The sequence below is a fragment of the Glandiceps talaboti genome, chromosome 2 (assembly GCF_964340395.1).
Source record: "Glandiceps talaboti chromosome 2, keGlaTala1.1, whole genome shotgun sequence".
Lineage (NCBI taxonomy): Eukaryota > Metazoa > Hemichordata > Enteropneusta > Spengelidae > Glandiceps > Glandiceps talaboti.
This window is the reverse complement of record NC_135550.1, coordinates 14107699-14118637: the sequence shown is the minus strand read 5'-3', so window position 1 is coordinate 14118637 and position 10939 is coordinate 14107699. Positions and strand designations below refer to the sequence as shown.

The 10939-nt window shown below is 38.9% G+C and overlaps 1 pseudogene across 1 annotated transcript in view; it reads left to right on the top strand.

Moving 5' to 3' along the window:
• Positions 1 to 8789: 8789 nt before the first annotated feature.
• Positions 8790 to 10939, top strand: part of LOC144444530 (steroid hormone receptor ERR1 pseudogene) — a 55084-nt pseudogene continuing 52934 nt past the window's right edge. The window contains exon 1 of the transcript XR_013481855.1: positions 8790 to 8830. The product of XR_013481855.1 is annotated as a steroid hormone receptor ERR1 pseudogene (transcript). The remainder of the gene's footprint in view (positions 8831 to 10939) is intronic.

Here is a 10939-nt window from a genome sequence, read left to right as displayed (position 1 = left end):
TGACTTTGAAAAAAAATTGTACAACTTCGGGTTCTTTTATTGCAGGACAAACTGACAAAGGTATTTCTTTCAATCAAAATTGCGGTATAGCTTTCAGAGTTTAGAAGTTGTTGTATTTTGCTTTAAGCTTACTGTTCCGCTGTACTATTTTTATTATGCCTATCAGTTTTGCGATGATGTCTATTTTGTTGCTACGGATGCCGCTTTAACACCCGCCAGAAAATACATTTTCTTGTTGGAAAATGAAAGGTATTCAATGAATGTTATGATACAAGCTACAGTTAAACACATAACTAGGACTACGTGACTTGATACCCCAAATATATCAATAATTTATGTTTTATGTCCTTATTGACAGTGGGCAAGGAGTATTTTGGTACTTCGTAATCGCACTATTTTATCTTTCGTAAATTCTAAACGTTGAAATAAAGTCCGTAAAAATCGTACATGTAAAAGAAAAGTTCATAAAATTGTACCATAATTGTACGACGTTTGACGGATTCAATGCACAATCATGTGACAGTACCTCGAGTCGAGTATTTCGGACGACCAGTCACACGATTGTGCATACTCAGGACTTTGCAAAAATAACTCAGCGGACAGCGTGTGTCTTTTTGGGGGTGGTGGTGTGCATGCAAGCCCAAGCTCAAATTCTTTTTCGGTGGAAAGGAAACCTGAATGTTATTGGAGATCATTGAAGTACATGAAAGATCGTCCTTCTGATCACCTGCCGATATCACGGTATATTCGTCAGCTCAGTGCGACTAAAGTGGTACAGCTTGGCATAGTTTAATGACAACCGTGTAACAACTGCACATCACCGTTTCAAAGCTGACCACGCCGGTACCCCGTTCCAAATATACGCGATTTACTATGTTTCAAACCTGGGCAATATGACATACAAATCATACGGTATAGTAAGTCGATCATAGACCCTCCACCAACACATTTTCTTCTGATGTGTGTTTTCATCGATTAAGCAATATTTCTATTATGATCAGAAGTGCATGTGTTTAATCCATACAGCACAAGAGCGCATACTTCTGTTCCTAAATTTTCATAAAGTCCCCACGGCGAGAGGGAAGACATCCCCTCCCGGACCCACTCCGACTCCCACTCGGTCGCTTCTTCATCATTACTTAGTCTAGTTTCCGCCTATGGATCCCTATTATTTTACCTGCTACTTTTAGAATTGACAATAAAAACACATGTTCAATATACGACAATTCAAGACGATTATTCAAACACTGTGTCAAAAATAGCACAATCTGGGTTTATACGTTTTCTGTACGTAGTGTTTTGCAAAGGGCACTCCCAGTTCTTTACTTCTTGATTGAAGCTTACTTGACCATCACTTGAGATTGACTAAACTCAAACTTGGCATTAGGATATGACTTATAAATGATGCGATGACGTAATTTATCATACGTATACTAAAATGTCGAGAAAATCCCTATAAATTGTTCGAACAATGGAAAAAGACAATTTTGATATCTGAGAAGGCACGACGTCAACATTATACTAGAAAGGTTAAATCTCGGTTTTATTAAGTATTTTCAGTCGAGTAAAATGTTTATAAACTCAGCTTGTGCCACTTTAGTACAGGGAGACGATTCTGATGCAGATACAGACGACTGCTTATTCTTTTATTATCCCACCATCTTTATGTTTGGCATGAATACAATCAAATGAGTGATAGATGCATTCATATCAAAACACGACTCTACGGTGATGACGTTAGAATATGCCCCTCCATCAGATGTCTAGTTATGGTTTTTAAAAATGATGTTTTTTGCAACAACAAAAAAATGAAATATTTTCGTAATTTGTAGTTTAACACTTATTTTTTTCTGTAAAGTGTACTGAACCCCCCCCCCCTCTCTCACCCCCACCCACCCTACCTGAGGCTGATCATCTCACTGTCCTAGTCATTGTCCACAAATCTATACCAATAATAGTGACTATTTTGGTACATGGTCTGTGTAATATCAAAAGCAGCCCTATCGTGGTCGCCGGTGTTTTATTATTATCTCGCGTGTACTTTGAACTTGACCTTAGACGATACCCTTCCTGTAATTACAGATCAAGTTCAACTGTAATCATGTTTGAATCCCAGGGGCAGACTTTGAGTTCACAGCAGTCTAAATATGAATTTCATTCTCCTCGTTATCTAACTTATCTGCCTGCGCTATTTTTTGTCTTGAATCGAAAAATATCAACATGGGGTAGGTACGTACAAACCGACACACTGCCAGGTTCGTCATAGCTGAGAGTCGATTGTCTTCCCGCTTCTCATGGACAGCACCGAATCGCTTCCTGTGAGATGAAAACATTTCCCATAATGCACCGTTCTGCATCACATCTGGTCATTTTCCCCGTTCTTGATATTTACTCATCTTGCAAAGATAGCCATAGAGATAATTAGGCCCTAATTAGGAAGTTTCCAATTACGTACATTTTAGACTATATTTCCGTAATTAGTCCTTCATAGATTGAAAAAAAACAAATACCTATGTAATGAATCAAGAAATTAAAAAAAAATCCGGTAATGACAATATTGGGAGTTATATATAGTGTACGAGATTGTAACCAGTGCGTTCGACGAAACACTGTCATTGTCTCTTCATAGTTCCTAGATTTTTAGAAAGAGTTTTGAAGTTTTTCCTTACGGTAAAACTTCTGACACCTGATATAAGAATGACACGAAAACCTTAGCAACCTATGAGACAAAACTGAGTTCGGTAGTGCACCCATCTATAGCTAGTATTTGGGGTTCTGGCCTGCAGCTTTGCCAGTTAGATCAAAACACAGGAATTGATTAATGTAGTGCCGTTACAGTAGTGGGAAACAGCCATTTGCCGTTAAATTGTCAATGTGGTGGCAGCGGCGGTGGAATCAAGTCCTTGCCATTGATTGTTGGACTTGTGTCCATTTTACGTAACATTGATTCCCCCACCCCTTGTAATTACTGATGGCTACCTCACAGTGAAACAAATTTTGCCAAAATGTCCAGACTCATTTGATGTACAATATAATTGTAATGAATAGGGGGGAATTAGGCGATGGCTGGAGTAATTGAAGCAATGAATTGATGTCAACCTACTGCAGCGTGACGTTGAGCTTTTAGCGTGATAAAGACCGCCGCTACTTCTCTCATATCCCAGGTAAATTCTGCCACTGCCACCGAAATGTCGTTTTTCTAGTAATCTGGTTATCAAGTAGCCTATATCATACCCTTTGCCTAGTTTCAACCAAGCGAAGGGTCTTATCTATGCTAGCTATTAAGAAGATATGATAGAAATATAAGGTCGCAGTGATTCTATGATAGAGTACAGGGATTGTGGTTAGATTCATATCCAACAGTGTTGACAGTAAACAGTGACAACGAACTACTTTGGTAACATTATTTTTCACTTTGCCCATTTCTCTAGTTGAGCTTTTATTCAGCAAAAAAGTGATACTTCAAATCACAGTCTCCCTATCACGAACTATGCTCAAATTGAAAATTTTCAAACAAGTGGCAGTTGTGAACATTTTGAAAACCAAAGTACATATGTATTCTACTCCTTGGAAATTTGCTGCTGTCTCGAAATCTTACCCCCCCCCCCCTCCCCCGCCTTCAATAAATCTAGAAAGCGACTTGAAAGGTGTGTTGTCTGTCCTACAATCGAGTACGTGTACATATCAGGTAGATATTTTGTTTCGCCATGCATCCGGCAATCAATGATCCACAATCATGTATTTCCGATCTCTTTGTCCGTCAGCCATGTATGGATTGTACATAATAGAAATCTAGTTTAAACCAATCACATTTTCCGTTCTTTTGTTAGTTCAAGCTAGATGTCATTAAACCAATCACATTTTCCGTTCTTTTGTTAGTTCAAGTTAGATGTCATTAAACCAATCACATTTTCCGTTCTTTTGTTAGTTCAAGTTAGATGTCATTAAACCAATCACATTTTCCGTTCTTTTGTTAGTTCAAGTTAGATGTCATTTCCTGATACACTGTGATTAAGCTCGGACCACGGTCTGAGGATTAACACAGTCATTCATTGTCACGAACACCTGTTTAATGTTCACAGTTCAGAGTCCGATTGTTAGCAACCGTGATCGTTAAAGGTAGAACATACGAATTTACAAATTGAATTATGTTATCTTTTTCATTTGTATATCACACTCACTTAACTCTGAAGAGCTACCCGGGGAGAGAGGGGGGTACTGGTCTAGGAAACTGGAGGGGGTGTATATCCGGTGTAGTGGTTGGCATGACCGAATCGAACATAGCAAATTACCTATTTTTTTACAGTCGAGATTAAAGGTTCAATCCGTTGTTATAGTTACGATTCGACACGCAAAGTACATGAGAAACTATGTGAATTTCCGGTAAGAACCCCTTCCCATTTCAGACAAAACAAATGCAAAATGTACACCCCATTTCAGAGCCGGACACATAAAAAACACCTAAGATCTCTTTCGTCGGCATAAACATGTACTTTTCGATGGGGAGGGGGGTCAAACTAAAAGAAGATACAAACTGCAACACGTACAACATACGTAACGAAGATGTGGTCTGTTTGAAGTAAAATTCATCCTTGGTATATTTTACGCCCTTTTATTTCCAAGGTTACAATGTCATATGGTAGAATAGCAGACATGACAGATATCTATCGTACATTTCCCCCGTCAATCTGAAATGATTAAGAAATTGTTGCTTACGTCATTGCCTTGACTGTCTTCATCATAATCTGGTCAACTGTACGGTATCCATCTACGATGTTAGTACTCATATTGCGTGTGCTTGCCTACGACAAACACAGTGTTTAATAGTATACTCGACATGTGTCTTGTTTTTTTTAATTGCAAACAACCAGTTTTAGATTCATGTCATATCGGTCAAAAAAAAGTACAGGTCTTTTATGCCATATCCCACAATGCACCGCTTCCTATATATTTTCTTCCGTGGACTGTTGTGTGTTCAAGAGTTGGAAAGATTTCTTTTAAATTATTAACAATACAAGATTCATATTCATCACGTGACAACAAGTGTCCGAAAATAAACATGCAGATGTATGTTTGTAAACACAATATATTGAAAGTGGAATGAATCAACCGAACCCTCTGATTGTGTCCATTTGTATACAATTCACTTGGAAATGAGCGTTCTGTTTATCTGATGGGCTCACATTTAGCACTCTGTCCGGAGATTGAAATAAGCGGACCAAAAGCTAGACCTTGAAACTAGACAATTATGTGTTGTGATGATCAACGTCGTGAGTGTGGTGATTTAACTGTACTAGACCCACAAAATTGTATGATTTGAGAGAGCGGCCACACATCATTACCATTAAACGCGTGAGCTAATTTGTCCTCGAACTATACAAGAGTAGATGCAGGTACGAGGTTATAGCTATTCGTTGTAAGGCAGTATTCAAAGATGATAACAGTGGTGGGGGGTTCTTGTTGCCATAAGTAACATATTTATTGTAGTTAGTGAAAGTACACGAGTCACAATGCAATATTCATAGATAATAATGGAGGGGGGCAACTCAACTCATGAGCCACATGGCAATATTCATAGCTAATAATAGGATGGTGGGGTGGGGGGGGGTCTTTAAGACTCTGACATTGCCATTCGTGGTTTCGTCTTACTCTAACAGGCAATTCTCTACAAATAAATTGTTCTGGCAGTGGTGCGAAGAAGAGCAAAGAATATCGGTTTCGTGAACTGGGAGACTAATATATTGCGTGGATAAGTAACATTTGGTCCACCACTTTGTAGCCTGTAGACGACACACTATTAAGACTGCATGATGTGTGGTTCAATTATTGAGTTTGGTCAACCGTTGTGTAGGAAGTCATGAGGAAAACCTAAGAGAGAAAATAAGTAGGATTAATACGGAGAAGGCAAAATCATACATGACTCATGAAGTGCAGCATCGATGTGAAAACCTGAACACTGTTAAAGGGACATAAACTGAATTGATACGTGTGGGGGAGAAGAGGGGAGGAGGGGGGGGCAACTTTTGCAGCATAGCTGTTTGCAGTATTCTACTTACTGAAATACACTTTTACGTCATTTTCTATTGGCAGAACTCAACCTGGCATTTCAGTATTAAGCAAAGACAGTTTGATAGCATACTTTGATGTGCGTATCAAGGAAACCCCCTATTATGCCGTAAACTATACATATTCCTAATACCACCGAAGGTATTATCGACACTAACAGTACACTGGAATCAGTTTCAATTTGTTATATTTTCTGTAAACACTGCTTTATAAACCCAGTTTGTTGAATCCTCATCTTGTGGTATTGATATACTCACAACCTCCAACCACAAACACAGATAGATGGTAAGAGACTGTACAAACAAAGTCCATTGATGTGGGACTGTATCACGTGACGATGACGTCAGATTTCTACCACGGAGTACGATCCACGTGAAATGAATGGTCACAAAAACTAGGAAAATGAAACAAAAGTATTAAAATATATGTTATTAGATAAAAATGCTTTATAAGATATTAAAGGCAAAGTAACGGGATAACAGACATTCTGTTCGATAGTACATATACCATAATTCTACCTTCCTTTGTTTCAAATTCCAACGGAATATTAAGACTAAAACATAGCAGGAGAAAAATCTCAAAAATAATACACAACTGGTACACTTTAACCATGGATTTTGGAGGAGAAAAAGGTTCACACGTCTTTGGGAACAACAAAATGATAATTGTTATGTTGTGACACAGGTATGGTACACTATGCCGAAGGTTTCGTTCCGTACTTTTCAAAATTTGTATCAATGATTTGTAATGTACAGTACTTTGTCCCTACTTTGTCGGAAAGGAAGCCGACGATATATATATAGATTTGTGAAGATGTGGGGGGGGGGGGGGGTTAGGGTATGTGAAGGCAATATTAAAAGTCAGGCCATCTAAACCGTGATATACCAGTATGTAATATTCAAATTAGACTACTACAGCAAGAGTAATAGGAGGGGTCGACTAAAAGGTTTCACTGTTCAGTAGCCTGTAGTATATTTTTAGTGTAAAACTTTATGATTATAAGAAACAAATGGGCAGACTCTGTTAGTTTACTGTCGACTTTTATACAGTATGAGATCGAGTAGCAATTGGAAAGTACCTTGCGAAACCGATAATATAATTTCACAAAAGAATATTATGAACATTTTTTGAATAGTAACTTATTAACTTAGTCTAGTGACACGGGTCAGGGGTCATCGTTTTGTGTCTTTGCATATTTCGTCAGCTTTTAATAGAGTATTAGCAAACGATGTGTGTGGTGTCATGACAACGAACTATTTATAGCTCTAGTCTGGCGATTTATATGAATACCCGGACAAAAAAAAGTGGGATTTTGGTATGAGTGAAATCTTATCAAAGATAGTCATTACAATGAGCAAACACTAATTATACACCCGATCAATACAGATTGGTTGCTCCCTTACTGAAAAGTTATTACTTTACTTGTGGCTGTGGTTGATTCTAGTCAACATACAGCGACGGTTTGTACCATCAACTTAAATATAGCGTCATAAATTATCTGAACCATAAATTTTACCTGAATCAAATTTAGGAGTCCTAACAGCCCCTGTCAATGTTTAACCACAGAGTCAAGTTTACCTGATTGCTTGATAAAAGGTTCACTGGTGACGTCATATATGTCTTTAGTCTACCAGTTATTGGTACTGAGTCGGATCTGAATTTTCGATTCAAGAGTTGCCTTGGTTTCAAACTTAACACAATGAATAGATTTGAGTGCACCGCCATGACAGTACTTGTACCCAAATACCAGTGTAAGCCCAACACTATAGCATCAATTGTGCTAAGACGTGTGGATTAGGCTACTTCGTCTGTACAGCTACATACACCCTCTGTCAAATTTAAAGTAACTTCCTGCTACACAAATTTATGGCCATTAGGATATACTTCAAGGAAATAAATTTTCGAGTTTATTGTGCAGGTATCATGGATTTATTGTGGTGTATTCATAATATTCAAATGAACAGCTGGTGTCACTACCTTGGGAATACCTGATTTGACTATCATATAGCATTTACTAAGGATGCAAGATAAAACAGTGATGATGTATTTGGTGGCGTTCATTTTTTTACGCTCGACTACATCTTCCTTCACACTGGTACAAGATACGTGTAAATAAACTTTTAAAAAAATACTGTTTTGGGGTATACCACGCACTATGTTGTGTTTTTAGGACAGATATTTTGTTAATATTACTACTTAGGAGGCAGGTGATACATGACCCGCTATCTGTGCATAGTCAAACAAGAGCAAGTACGTCTTTGTCGAAATGAGCTCACTAAACGTGTCTGTCGTACCCTGACCTGGCCACATTTGGTACACGACAGAAGTAAAATTCTGTCAGAAGCTCATATTGACTAGTGCCTCTGATATGTCAACCTGGTGGAAGTCAAATTTTATTTGACGCTCCAGTTTTATCAGATATTATAATCTGTCGGGACGGATCGTAATGTTTTGATGAGAACGTTTTACATGGATCGGTACATTTTACTTGCCATACAGTGAAATATCGTCATAGAAATGCTTGGAAATGATGGCGAGAATATCACTCTGTATTCTGGCATTGTCATCTAGTGAAGCTCTTCTCCCAACGTTCTGCATGGTTTACTCCAGGATTTCGTTCGACAAAGTGGTCCGCTATTTTGGGTATTCTGGAATGGATGAATGACCGGGTACTGGAAGAACCAGAATGGGTGGAATTTAGGAGAAAGAACGAGAATATCAAACCCTGCCAGGCTTCCCGAGGGCGAACCATGGAGAGACAAAGGTACACATTTTTTCTGTTATTGTTATTGTGGTCGCTTCCTTTATGGGCCAAGCATTACATGTAAGCAGGTATCATCTACGTAAGTCGTCTTAAAGCATAGCGACCATTTCAAAATTATGACGTAGAAGGCCAGTGTGTAAGGGTTCAGGGTTCAAACAGGGTCAGTATCGTAGTCGACCCCTGATCTGACTTCCAAACTCCCTGAACAACTTCACCACTCACCGACGTCAAGTAAAGTGCGGATCGACGCCTTCTTTTCGTACGCTAGAGGAAGAAACAGAAGAAGGACCGTGGGGGAAAGTGTAGGTGTTTTCGATTAATTAATGGCTAAGTGAAGGTGATATGACACTATCACCAACTGGCTGTTTTTAACCCAAGAAAAATAACAGGGCACAGTTTCTCTGTATGCATACACAAATTGAGTAATGGAGAGTGCTGTACAACACATGCACACTCATTATATTTTCAACACTATCCATCATTCAGCAATGCTAGCATGATTTTAAAGATACTACATGTCCAGATTTTTAAACATGTACCTTTTTATATTTGTAATACTTAATATTTCCAACAAATGTAATAGAACGAACGTTGATCAACAGCAAACAGTGGAACCCAGTTAAGTGACGCCCCCGCCAGCCAACGGCAGCTAACTGTGTTATGAATTTATTACCTCGCCTACGTCCATTCATTTTATTTCCATTACTGTATACAATAGCCATGTAACAACACCAATAGCATATTACTTAAATCATAAACGTAACGACACTCATCTCAGCTACTGTTGGATTCAATATAATGTAACACTTTCAACGACCGTGTCCTGAAATTATACATATTAACATATTTATATGGTCGACAAATATAGCCTAGAACAGGTTCGACATTCATCGTTCTAAGACTGAGGAAAGACATGTTTCTGTGACGTGACCCAAGTTGCTAGTGTCTGTACTTTTGACAGTTGAACTTGATATCACGTGCAATGATCATCGGAAGGGTAATGTCTGCTATTAAAGTGTTCTACTGAGTACACATATGCAAATTAGATGATACGAGAAGTGGAAAGAAACAAATGATCGGTCATTTACATATTTACCATTTATGGTATTGATAAACGTATTTTGTTCATTTCACTTTGGGTGTCGAAGATCCTTCAGCTATTGATCTCTTGAGAGAGAGAGAGAGAGAGAGAGAGAGAGAGAGAGAGAGAGAGAGAGAGAGAGAGAGAGAGAGAGAGAGAGAGAGAGAGAGAGAGAGAGAGAGAGGAGATAGAGAGAGAGAGCCAGACATACAGACAAACAGACAGACAGGTAGACAGACAGACAGACAGACAGACAGACAGACAGCCATAGTCAGCGAGAGAGAGACAAACAGACAGAGACAGGCAGACACACACACACACACACACACACACATAGACAGGTAGGCAGACAGGCAGGCAGGCAGGCAGACATACATACAGACTGACTAAGAGACAGACGGAGACAGACGAACAGACAGACAGGCAGAAAGACATACATACATACATACATACATACATACATACATACATACATACATACATACATACATACATACATACATACATACATACATACATACATACATACATACAAACATACATACATACATACATACATACATACATACATACATACATATACACAGACAGACAGACAGACAGACAGACAGACATTCAGACAGATATAAACAGAGTCAGTAAGTTAGTCAGTCAGTCAGTCAGTCAGTCAGTCAGAGACGGAGAGACAGAGATAAATAGACAGACAGACAGACAGACTGACATACATACAGACAGACAGACAGACAGACATACAGACAGACAGACAGACAGACAGACAGAAAACAGACTTGCAGTCTGAGAGACAGACCTACAGACGGACGGACGGATGGGCAGACAAGCAGACAGATAGACCTATAGACAGACAGGCAATGGCGGAGACGGAGACAGACACACGCACGCACAGATACAGGCAGACAGGCATACATATAGAGAGGGATAAAGCGATATAGAGACACAGACAGACAGAACGAGAGACAGAAAGAGGCAGAGGTAGACACAGACAAAGCTAGACAGCAACAGATAATGAT